The sequence below is a fragment of the Lissotriton vulgaris genome, unplaced genomic scaffold, assembly GCF_964263255.1.
Source record: "Lissotriton vulgaris unplaced genomic scaffold, aLisVul1.2 SCAFFOLD_307, whole genome shotgun sequence".
In the NCBI taxonomy this organism is placed as follows: Eukaryota; Metazoa; Chordata; class Amphibia; order Caudata; family Salamandridae; genus Lissotriton; species Lissotriton vulgaris.
Window position 1 is genome coordinate 1,251,938 of NW_028241442.1, and position 12,597 is coordinate 1,264,534.

At 52.1% G+C, this 12,597-nt stretch overlaps 1 non-coding gene and 1 pseudogene across 1 annotated transcript; both read left to right on the top strand.

The window, feature by feature from the left end:
* The first annotated feature begins 5,345 nt into the window (after positions 1–5,345).
* LOC147671289 (18S ribosomal RNA) lies at positions 5,346–7,152 on the top strand (annotated as a pseudogene).
* A 960-nt stretch (positions 7,153–8,112) lies between these two features.
* Positions 8,113–8,265, top strand: LOC147671290 (5.8S ribosomal RNA). The gene has a single exon (XR_015303642.1). It is a non-coding gene; the product is annotated as a 5.8S ribosomal RNA (ribosomal RNA).
* The last annotated feature ends 4,332 nt before the right edge of the window (positions 8,266–12,597 follow it).

Genomic DNA, 12,597 nt, shown 5'->3' on the forward strand with positions numbered 1-12,597 from the left:
TGTCGTTTATTGTAGATTTTGTTGCCAAGATGGCCACTAGTCAACTGGCCAGTAACCGTGATGACGCGTCAAGTGGCAAAAGGCAAAAGGGCTCCACGCAGATCTCCTGGATGCTGGAGGGCTAATCTTTGGTGCAGCTGTTGCTCGATGGTAAGGCTTCTCAAACCCCAAAGCACAGCATTGAGGATGCCTCGGGTGGTGCGCAGTCAGCTTTTCGCGGATCTTCCAAGATGGCCAGTCCCACGTCTCTCGGTGCCTCCACGGGTGTCTTCTTTTCAGGGACTGTGGATCGGGCTCTGAGATGTCTGGGAATCTAGGTCTTGTTGGGCTCTGGGCTCAGGCTCCGGTGGGAGGCAGTGGCAAAGCAGTTGTCGAGTTGCTGGATGGTGCCTGTATTCACAGGGAGGTCACTTCTTGGCCACAAGGGAGATGCACTTCAGTCTTCTGTGCAGCAGAACACCAAAGTCCAGTTTATCTTCAGTTATCTTCTTATTTCAAGTCGAGTTCAGGATGATCTGAAGTCTTAGGACACAGCTCCTACTCTTAAACCAAATCTAGGGGCCGGATCACCTGCTAGGTCCCTCCTCTGGGTGGGACCAGGAATGGGGGTGGGTACAGCCCCTTTCCTTTGTCCAGTTTCGTGCCAGGACTGGGGCTGAAGAGCCCCAGCTCTGGTTTGAACTGGCATATGCACAGGGACACCTTGTGTGCCCCAGGCATGTCTCATTCTATTCAGCCCTCCCTAACCCACTACACAAAATCCTGTCTGGGGTGGTGTAAGCACCTCCCATGACAGGAAACCCTTTGAACAAGCCTCCCAAGCTGGAAGGACTCCCAGCAGCAGGAGGTCAGACTTGTGTCTGTGGTGGCAGCATCCATTTTGTGATGCTGAGGCTCATGTTTAACTTTACCCGGGTTTCAGGTTAGGTACATGTTGTCTCCCTCTAGAAGGGTGGAATGCTACCCCCGTTGCCAGAATTGGTGAGGGGGTAGTATTCCAAATCGTATGACACCTTACTCGACATGTTTTGATAAAGCCAAACCAAAGATAGCATTTAGCCGCGAGGTTCACAATGCACTTAAGAGTACATGGTATGGCAATATCATGGCACAGCTAAAGGACGTTGTTCCAAAAGCTGCAGACAGGCTCAGCTCATGCCAGAGCACCATCTCACATGAAACCAAGCACTCTGCCTCCAGGATTGTCGAGGCCTGCCATAGGAGTGACTTATAGGTTACCATGTGTCCATATATGTTAGATATAGATATACTATATCTAAGTAAGAGGTGATTTCACCAACTTACCCCAGCTGAGTGAACAGGCAGTTGTGTCAAATAGCTAGGCCAGGCCAGTGGTGGCACAATACATGCTGCAGCCACTGGTAGGCCTTGTATACACCTATGCCCTGGATACCTAGGGTACACTGTTACAGGGGCCTATAAGGTGAACCAGTTCCAATTGAGAGCGAACAGCAGGCTGTGGGTCTGATTAGCAGGCCCACAGCCACATTAAGTCAGAAACCAGTGAAGCAAAAAGCAAAAATTTGGGGGGACCATAGCATAGCAGACCCTACTCTCCTACAGCGTGTATATCCAATTATTTTTGGCCTTATAATAAATCCATAAATTGAAAATTCAGAGTCTGTGGTCCTTTAAGTATGATTAATTTGTAAGTGTAATTTTGAAGCATTTATTCCCCTTGACAGATTTCAGCAGGCACATAAAAGACCATCAGGGTTAAATTTGAGAAGTTAGGCCAGGTCAAAATTTAGCGTAATCAATCTCTAGACAAATGGGAGCCCCCCTAACTCGATTAGGAGAGGGACTGGAAGGGTAGTGTAGTCAGTTGTTTGCCACACCTCTGGGGTGGGAGAACAGTGCATTCTGGTTCATCAGCAACAAGTACAACGGAGCTAGAAGACATCACCTGCCAAGCCAATGAGAGGATCATCCCAGCTGACAAGTTGCAATTAGATTTTTCCTTGACTGTGTAGGTGCATTGTGGGCCTTTGAGTCCTATCCCCAAGAGGCAATCCAGAGTCTCTGAACCCTTGGCGGGTGCCATTGGACCCTTTTTTTACCTTTATGAACAAAGAAACTTTTAGTACTCAAAGTTTGCAAACTTTCTGTAAAGTTTTGCAGAAAAGCTCAAGGAGGAGACAGGTTCGATGTTAAGAGTTAAGGTGCAGTCATCAATTGCAGTCATCAACTCATGAATCAAGCTGACCATGCTAGTTTGTCCCACTGAAAGCTCGACATCAGGGACTAAGACTTCCAGAGTCTTACTGAGTCTTCGTGCTAAATCAGGATGCTGTCATTTAATTGGGCGCCGGATCCGGAGGTCCAAAACCTTTGACTGGGACATAGCCCTCAACTCAAGCGACCCAATCTCCATCACGAGTGGCCTAAAACCTGACTTTGTCCTGGTCCAGCATGCCTAGATAGCTGCGAGTGGCGCTTTCATCTTGTTGGGACAAAAATGCTAAATATTTGGTTTCATCTATCAAAATTCCTATCTCCGCTTCCCTACACTGGGTTTCTTCTTTTTTGTGTTGTTTTGAAAGTAAGAATATTCTCTATTTGTATGAATTGATATTGGATTTTTTGTGTGTTGTTTCTTTAGCTTATTTACTGTTTTGATAATGATAAATATTTTTCACATACCTGTCTCCTAAGTTAAACCTTACCGCTTCTTGACTAAGCTACCACGCGTTGAGCAAGTTTTAATTTACTGAGACTTGAGTGGACCTATTAGTGATTATGGTATTATTACTAGATGAAGTTGAATACACACAAGGCAAGAACGCCTTGTTCTATGCCTTCTGCACCTGAATGGACCTACTAATCAAATCAAGTGTCGAATGGATCTGTGCTGGATTTGATCAACCTGAGATCAGAAGTAGGGGTGGGCATAAAACTCTGCTTTAACAGTGTAGTGGATGAAGACAGCCACCCCTGCTCCCTGGCCCAGTCCCTGCTTCTGAAAGGAGCCAGGCCGGGAAGAGCCTGCCTGGGCACCAGTGGACCCCCGTCCCCATCTCCGGGACCCTCAGCTGGCTTGCAGGATGGGGGGCTCCTGCACTCTGGGGCCTGCCAGACGCAGCACGAGCCCCGGGCCCCGTCCCAACTTCTGAACCCTAGCCAGGCCAGGCAGAGCCTCCCCGGTCACCAGTGCCCGGACCCTTGGCTGGCTTGCAGGATTGGAGGCTCACGCACCCTGGGGCCCATCGGGCGGAGCTCAAGCCCCGGGCCTTGTCCTGTTCCCAGCTTCCGAACCCTAGCCAGGCTGGGGAGAGCCTCCACGGGCCCCGGTGGACCCCCGTCCCCAGCGCCCGGAGCCTCTGATGGCTTGTAGGACGGGGGGCTCACACACCCCGGGGCCTCCCAGACAGAGCTCAAGCCCCAGTCCCAGTCCCAGCTTCCGAAACCTAGCCAGACCGGGGAGAACCCCCACGGACCCCGGTGGACCCCATCCCCAATGCCCGGACCCTCTGATGGCTTGTAGGACTGGGGCTCACACATCCCGGGGCCAACTGGACGGAGCTCAAGCCCTCAGCCAGTCCCAGCTTCCGAACTCTAGCCAGAACAGGGAGAGCCACCCTGGGACCCCGTGGACCCCCGTCCCCAGTGTCCGGAACCTCTGATGGCTTGCAGGAAGGGGGGGCTTACGCACCCCTGGGCCCGCTGGACTGAGCTCAAGCCCCGGGCCCAGTCCCAGCTTCCGAGCCCTAGCCAGGCCAGGGAGAGCCTCCCGGGCCCCGGTGGACCCCCGTCCCCATCACCCGGACCCTCTGATGGCTTGCAGGACGGGGGGCTCTCGCACCCCGGGGCATGCTGGACAGAGCTCAAGCCCTTGGCCTGGTCCCAGCTTCCGAGCCCTGGCCAGGCCTGGGAGAGCCTACCCAGGCCCCAGTGGACCCCTGTCCCCAGCACCCAGACCCTCTGATGGCTTGCAGGACGTGGGGCTCACGTACCCCCTGGCCTGTTGGTCAGAGCTCAAGCCCCGGGCTGGTCCCAGCTTCAGAACCCTGGCCAGGCGGGGGAGAGCCTCCCCGGGCTTTGGTGGGCCCCTGTCCCCAGCACCTAGACCCTCAGCCGGAACCAAGGAGGGTTAAGCCCAGGCCTCGTCCTCTCCCTGACGGCCTGCCCCGGGAGCCCATTCTCCTCAACTATTAAGCCCCCATGTAGTGGGGGCTTATAGAATTTAGGGGAAGGACAAAAATTGGAGTTAACCCGGCCACCAGCCCGCAGGGCCATCTGGTCACCCAGCCCGCAAGGCCATCTGGTCACGCAGCCCGCAGGGCCATCTGGTCACCCTGCCCGTAGGGCCATCTGGTCGTGCAGCCAGGCAACCAGATGGCCCGGGATGACCCAGTGCCCAGATGGGCTGAAAGGGTGCCATATCCAGTCGCCCTTGCAGTCCGGCGAGGGTGGTTGAGCACACCGAGGAACCGCTCTGGAGGCTCCTTCCCACGGGTGCCTGCTGTTCACGTTCCTGCCTGACTTTCCCAGGAGCAGTGGTAAGGGGAAGGGGAGGCCATCTAGTCACCCTGCTGACCTGCGAGGGATGGTGACCCCTGTCCCCGCACCCCGGTGGGGCAGGGAGGGGAGGGGAGGCCCCAGTGCCAAAGGGCATATGGTGGAGGCAGCCTCCCGCAGACCCACGTTACTCCCTCTGCATCCCTCTGGCCAGCATGGCAGCAGAGAGACCCACCCATTGGTGTGGTTGAGGGAGGCATCCACGGGCACCCACGCACGGAGACAAAAGCTTTGCTCAGAGGATGACTTTCAATAGATCGCAGCGAGGTAGCTGCTCTGCTACTTACGAGACCCTGACCCAGAATCAGGTTGTCTACGAATAATTTAGCACCGGGTGCCCCAGGAACATGTGGTGCACTAAGGGCGATGGAGGTGGCCCCCTTCCGTCTGCGCTCTGGTCCCCAAGTGAGCGGCTCTACCACCGGCCCCCCGAAAGAGGCCGGCTATCCCAGGCCAACCGAGGCTCCACAGCACTGCGGTATCGTTATGGTACGCCGTCCTCCCTCTCCGCCCAGCATGTTTCCACAGCAGCTCGGAACAATCGCTCTGAGGCGTTCTGCCGCCGCCAGGCCCCGGCACCCCTGCGTCTTGCTCAGGCTGCACCTCGGCCTTCCTCTTCCTTTCGGGGAGACAGCTGGGCCTGCTGGTGCCCTTGCAACCGCACCGCTCCACACCTCTACAGCGAGCCCTCCTGCCCAGGCGGGTGGGCTCCTTCCTCTGGCAGGCTCCCGAGAGATGGAGCGTTGCGCTAAGGGTGTCGGTCGGGGAGATGGGCGTGCGGCTCCCACCCCGTCATCAGGTGCGGCTACCTGGTTGATCTTGCCGGTAGCAAATGCTTGTATCAAAGATTAAGCGATGCTGGTGTATGTACACACGGCCGGTACAGTGAAACTGCTCATTAAAGCAGTTATAGTTCCTTTGATCGCTCCATCTGTTACTTGGATAACTGTGGTAATTCCAGAGCTGGTAATTCCAGAGCTTATACATGCCGACAAGCGCTAACCTCCCGGGATGCACACCTTTATCAGACCACGGCCAATTCGGGCTCGCCCGGCCACTTTGGTGACTCTAGATTACCTCAGGCCGATCACACATTTCTCTGTGACGGCGATGATAAATACAGATGTCTGCCCTATCAACTTTCGATGGTACTTTCTGTGCATTACATGGTGACCATGGGTAACGGGGAATCAGGGTTCGATTCCGGAGAGGAATCCTGAGAAACGGCTACCACATCCCAGGAAGGCCGCAGGCGCGCAAATTACCCACTCCCGATTCGTGGAGGTAGTGGCGAAAAATAACAATACAGGACTCTTTCCATGCCCTGTAACTGGAATGAGTACACTTTAAATCCTTTAACGAGGATCCATTGGAGGACAAGTCTGGTGCCAGCAGCCATGGTAATTCCAGCTCCAATAGCGTATATTAAAGTTGCTGCAGTTAAAACGCTCGTAGTTGGATCTTGGGATCAAGCTGGCAGTCCTGTCCCAGCCCCTGCTTTATGGCGCCCCTTGATCCTCTTGACTAAGTGTCCTGGGGGTCCGAAGCATTTACCTTGAAAAAATTAGAGTGTTCAAAACAGGCCAGTCATCTGAATACTTCAGCTAGGAATAATGGAATAGGACCCCGGTTCTATTTTGTTGGTTTTCGGAACTGGGACCATGATTAAGAGGGATGGCCAGGGGCATTCGCATTGTGCAGCTAGAGGTGAAATTCTTGGACCGGCGCAAGATGAACCAAAGCGAAAGCATTTGCCAAGAATGTTTTCATTAATCAAGAACGAAAGTAGGAGGTTAGAAGACGATCAGATACCGTCATAGTTCCGATCATAAACAATGCCGACTAGCAATCCGGCGGCGTTATTCCCATGACCCGCCGAGCAGCTTTCCGGAAACCAAAGTCTTTGGGGTCCGCGAGGAGTATGGTTGCAAAGCTGAAACTTAAAGGAATTGACGGAAGGGCACGACCAGTAGTGGAGCCTGCGGCTTAAATTGACTCAACACGGGAAACCTCACCCAGCCCTGACACGGAAAGTATTGACAGATTGATAGCTCTTTCTTGATTCTGTGGGTGGTGGTGCATGGCTGTTCTTAGTTGGTGGAGCGATTTGTCTGGTTATTTTTGATAACAAAAGAGACTCCTACATGCTAATTAGTTACACGAGCCCCAGTGGTCGGTGTCCAACTTCTTAGAGGGACAAGTTGCGTTCAGCCGCATGAGATCGACCAATAACAGGTCTGTGATGCCCTTAGATGTCCGGGGCTACACACGCACTACACTGAATGGATCAGCATGTGTCTACCCTTCTCTGACAGGTGTGGGTAATCCGCTGAAACCCGTTCATGATAGGGATTGGGGATTGTAATTATTTACCATGAACGGGGAATTCCCAGTAAGTGCGTGTCATAAGCTTGCGTTGATTAAGTCCCTGGCCTTTGTACACATCGCCCGTCACTACTACCAATTGGATGGTTTAGTGAGGTCCTCGGATCAGACCCTCCAGGGTCGGCAACGACCCTGGCGAAGCGCCGAGAAGATGATCAAAATTGACTATCTATAGGAAGTAAAAGTCATAACAAGTTTTCAATAGGTGAACCTGCGGAATGATCATTAACGGCGGACTTTGGCAGGCGGAAGCCCTCGCCTGCCTCCTGAAAGCACATTCCGTAAGCACAGGGCCCGGCCCAGTTGTGCCCCGGCTGGTGGAGCGGTCTGCAGTCACATGGGGTGCTTGTGTGAGGACTGGGACTTCGGAGGGCCTATTCCCCCCAGGGAGGGCCTGACCGATGTGTGAGGGACCGGAGATGGGGGGGCAGACCCTGTCCCCTGTCCCTCTCCAAGACGGAGCCCAAGTTCACCCGGCACAACATCCCCTTGGGTGGGAAGAAACCAAATGGCAGTGCATCCACGGGCTGGTACCACCCCTCCTTTGAAAGGCTCTGGCGCCGGCTCGGCCCTCCCATGCCTGAGTCCTGGTCTGGCCCGACCGGGTTTCAGGCTAGTGGGGAGGGGTCTTTCTCGCATGGCAGGGCATCCTGGAAGAGAAGGGGCCTGTGAGGGGACCTTGGCTCCTCTCAGTGGGAGGCGTGTAGGATGGGGAGCCCCCTGGATCTTCCCTACCAGTGCCTCCGACCCAGGTGAGGATGGTGGCGGGCTGTTTGCCAGCCCGTCGGCATAGCTCGGGCTGCCCGGTGACGTACGGCTGATGTGCAGGTGGAGCAACCCTCCCTCGTTGCCAGATACCCAGTTTGACCCGGTCCCGTGGGGCAGGGCTGAGGGGTTTGAAGACTTATGCGGACCTTCCCAATGTCCCCAGGAGCGACCGGCAGCTGTAGGGCTTCCTGCTCCCGTCGCACTTGGAGCTCCCTTTCTCACCCGTGGGTGGAGGGGACTCCCAGGCCAAGAGCCTGGCAATGTTTTTTTCTCCCAACGGTGCTGTCTGACTCCAAGAGGGGAAGCCTTGAACGGGGTGCCTGGGCCATTTTGCCGCGCGGGTGGTGGATGGACGGTGTCGTCTTCCTCCCGCCTCTCCTGCACCCGCAGGTGGGTGAACGTTTTCAAAAAGTTGCCTGTGACTCTTTGCGGTGGATCACTCGGCTTGCGCGTCGATGAAGAACTCAGCTAGCTGCGAGAAATAGTGTGAATTGCAGGACACATCGATCTCGGTACTTAGAACGCACCTTGCGGCCCCGGGTTCCTTCCGGGGCTATGCCGGTCTGAGGATTACTCGATTGTCAGTTGCCGTCACAGGGTTAGCTCTGCTTCCTCTTCGTCCCCCCACAAGGTCAGACCCCCCAATCGCCCGTGGCAGGTTCCCTCACCGGGTCCTGCTGCAGAGAAAAGCCGCTGGTGCGCCTGGCCCCTGAGAAAGGGGCCTGACGACCGGTCTGCCCCGGGACCCGTCCCAGGGCGTCTGGCTGTGTTCCACGCATGGCTGTCTGTGGAGTCCCACCAGCTGCCCGCATGCACATGCCTCGGGTGCCCACCTCTGTGGCCGGCTTCCCTGGGAGGGCAAAACCCTTCCAGATGCAATCTTGGGAAAGAGGGCGCGCGGACGCTGCTGGGACGCCAGGCCCCCCCTGCTCCGGCAGGGTTGCCTGGCCTTCCCTGGCAACCCCCTTTGACGCTCTGGCGTCATTCCTCCGACTATGACTTTAGATCAGACGTGGCGACCCGCTGAATTTAAGCATATTACGAAGCGGAGGAAAAAAACTAACCAGGATTCCCCCAGGAGGAGGGAAGAGCCCAATGCCGAATCCCCCCCTGCGGTGGGCGCGGGAAATGTGGCGTACAGAAGACCGACTCCCCGGCATCGCTCAAGGGGCCCAAGTCCTTCTGATCGAGGCTCACCCCGTGGATGGTGTTAGGCCGGTAGCTGCCCCGACCCTGGGATCGGGTATTCTCGGAGTAGGGTTGCTTGGGAATGTTGTAAGCAAACCTCAGCTAGGCCTACTTAGTGCAAGGGTTCGTTCTTCTCTGTACAGAGTCTTCAGACCTTAGGAAGAAGTTGGCAATGAAACTGGAAAATACAAAAGCAAAGTTTATTAAACCATTAAAGGTTGTACTACAGTCCACACAATACTATTCGGTATAGTATCGAGTAGCACACCGAACTAAAGCACATGGCCCCTTTTATACACAATGGGGGGCTCAAGAGAAGGCGGTACAAAATACAAGAGCAGTTTCATGACCATACAAGGACATATTGGAAGGCACAATCGATGAGTGGGCGGAGTTAACAGTCTTCAATAACTGGTAAACACATTCCTATCTGGAACCAATTAGTAACGGTCGTTGACCCTACTGCGCATGTCTGAACATGCTGAAAGCGGAGAATCCTAAAAATAGCCTGTTGCGGGGCAAACTTCAGGTGCGGCGAACAAGAAGGTAGGACTAAGCACATGATGAGCACATGGCAATGTATGGCATACAAAATGGCCGCTGTAAATACAAGATGGAGTCGGCACATTTGTTGCGATAATGGTCAAAACGAAGCATGTCTTCTGTTAATGCTTAACCTAATCACCGTTGATTTACAACAGACGACCCTTTCAGCATTAGCTGAAGACATTCGACTTCCTGGGAAAAGCCAGATATTCATCTCTTACATCAATGGCCATCATACTAGCTATCTCCTTTTTCAGATCATTCTGCATTTTGACTTCTGCAATATTGTTTTTAGTTGGTATACAAGCATTGACACACATAGAACAAATCATCGGGCTGCATTGAATGCAGACACAACAGGTGAAAATGATTGCAATTGTTACACATAAGGCTGTTAATACTTTCCATCCCCAGGCAGAAATCAGAGTCCAAAGCCACCCTGTAAAAGTCCATGTATCATTTTCTGTGTGAAGGTCTGCAGCGATTTTATGAAGTTTATTAATCGCTTTATATACTGATAGAGTGTGGTCAGGTATGAACATGCAAAAGCTACTACCTATAACACGACATGCACCATCTCTATCTGCTAGCATGACATCTAGCACCATCCGATTCTGCAAAGCTACAATTCTAGCAATCTGTAATTCTTCAGTAATATTTCCTAAAGCTGCAGCTGTTTGATCGGTAACAGCTTCTACTACTCAAGTCACTTTCCTGCTATTTAATGCAGCACCTACAAAAAAGAACAATCCTAAATTAAAATCTATGTATTGTTGTAGGCTAGTGTCAGTCTGATCAACATTATCAGTAATCAACGTCCTTTTGTATCGATTTACAGTAATATTGTTGAACAACTTAAGATTTCGGTGATTCAATGGAGGTGCCAGAAACACAGGGGGCAACAAAATAGAAACATAACAAATACCGGTCCAACCGACTGGCAATCAATAATATCCACGATTTCCACACACAAAATAAGTGTTGTGTGAAGCTAAAAAGGTACTGTTTAAGCATGGGCGTAAAATCCGTTTCGCTCGCGGATTTTGCGGATTTTCGGTAAATTCGCAATCCGCGAGATTCGCGAATCTCCCGCAAAATCCGCAAATCCGCGAGCAGCGGATTTTATGGCTTGCTCGCACTGTTCGCGTGAGTTCGCGGCTTCCCAGTACAACTTCGCGCCCCGCGAATAAGCGCTAAATTGCAGAAATACGATCTTAGCAAAACTGAAACTACTTACCAGGTTCAAAAGTTCAGGCTCATCATTAGTAGCCATTTCCTGTAGTGCTTCCTGAGGGGCCCCTCCAGAATTCAGTTGCCAGTTGCAACTATTATGTGACCCTGCTCTGAACCTCAGAATAGTTACACATATGCCACAAAGGTCCTGAATTACAGCTAAGGGAGACAAGCAGGAGCCAGGCTGGAAGTTCAAATCCATTAATCAGCCCCTAATTCATTATTGTCAGTTGGGGCAGGGCAGGTGTTGTAACTAATTTTGCAACAATGAAAGCACTTAGCAAGTGCAAAAGATCACTAATCAGGAAGCACTAAGGAAGCAGGTGCCAGCTAAAAAAATATTCTGTGACACATTAATCAGCCCCAAATTAATTCAGGTCACTTGAGGCAGGGAAGGTGTGCTTTGCTTTGCCACAATAATGTACACTGACTGGACAACCAGAGGGTGCTGTGATGAAACAGAGGGTGGCATGGGTGGGCCAGAGGGTGGCATGAGTAGTCAGAGAGTGGCAGTGGTGACAGAGAGTGGCAGTGATGAAGAAGAGTGTCCCAAACAGGCTGGACATGTAGAAACAACAAGTTCGCAAAACTTGCGACCCGACAGGTAAGTTCGCGTTTGCGAAATTGTACAAAACCCTCGCGAACTGGCAGAAACCCGTGCGAACACACAAAAAAAATCCGCAAATTCGCGAGAATTCGTGGATTTTGCAGATTGCGAGTTCGCAAATCCGCAAAATTCGCGAACGCGAGATTCGCAAAATTCGCCCATGCTTAGTACTGTTATTTAGCCCTTCTATATTTAATACAGTGATACAATCACTGACCCCTACAGGGATATGTCCAATGCTCTGTACACATAGTTCTGCTTTTGTTTGGGTAACAGAAATGACAAAATGTTTAGCATCAGATGAGTCTCTCGTGTTGGTGAAGAAATATGGCGTTGAAATATTGTCCGGTCGGTATTCCTCCCACTCCCATTTAGTTCCATTTGCTTGGGGATACCCATCTTTGTCTTGATGGCACTCTTTATTTAACCGGAAAAGCAGTCTGCCCACTGTAGGCTTCCTAGTCGCAAAGAGCAAAGTATACCAGGCTTGACAAGAGCCATTATGTGAAAAAGGGAGAGGTATAAACGGTGTACCTCCTTTCTTTTGATGTGCAGGCATCATCCCACAAATCCAACAGTTTGTCGCATTAGTAGCGATGTGGGTATGATGCAGCATTTGAATAAAAGTATTATTAAGATAAGATTGTCGATGTTTCAATTCTTGGTATGGGAGGGTTAAGAAATAATGCTCCTCTGGTGTAGGTGTAGTAACAACAAACAACTCACGAGCATGAGTTGTCTTCTCAACAGACCATGTTATTGTTGCCACAATCACCAAGGCAGCAATAAACCCTATAACACAAAAAATCTTCTTCTTTTCCAATTTAGTCACAACACAAAACAAATCTTCCTGAAACTAAAGTAGTTGTCAGAGCTCTTACCCCTGTGTAGCCGTTGATTTCTTCACCACGTGCCAAGACGGGTGTCACTACTCTAATGCAGGGCTGATCCCCCCCTTGCCACATCAGCTCTCCGGTTCACTGATCCAGAGAATGCTCAGACAACTTTCATATTGCTGCAGATTTCTCTCTCGGCCTCAAATTATATCTTGTTGCGCCAGAGACTGTTTGGTCCGGGAAGAACTCCTCAGATCCGTCAGGCGTCACAGCACGACCTCTCTCTGCAGTCAGAACCTCTCGGTGGTCGGTCAGCACAGCAGGCTCCACCAAAGTCGGGAGTACTCGGCGACAATGGGTACCGTGTACCCAATATTTCCGATTCGTGAATGGAACTGCTGTTCTTGTAGCAAGTAACACTTGCTCTGGCCCACGCCACCTTGGTTCCCAACTGCTCGACCTCTCGAAAGATTTTAGAAGGACGAAGTCGCCAGG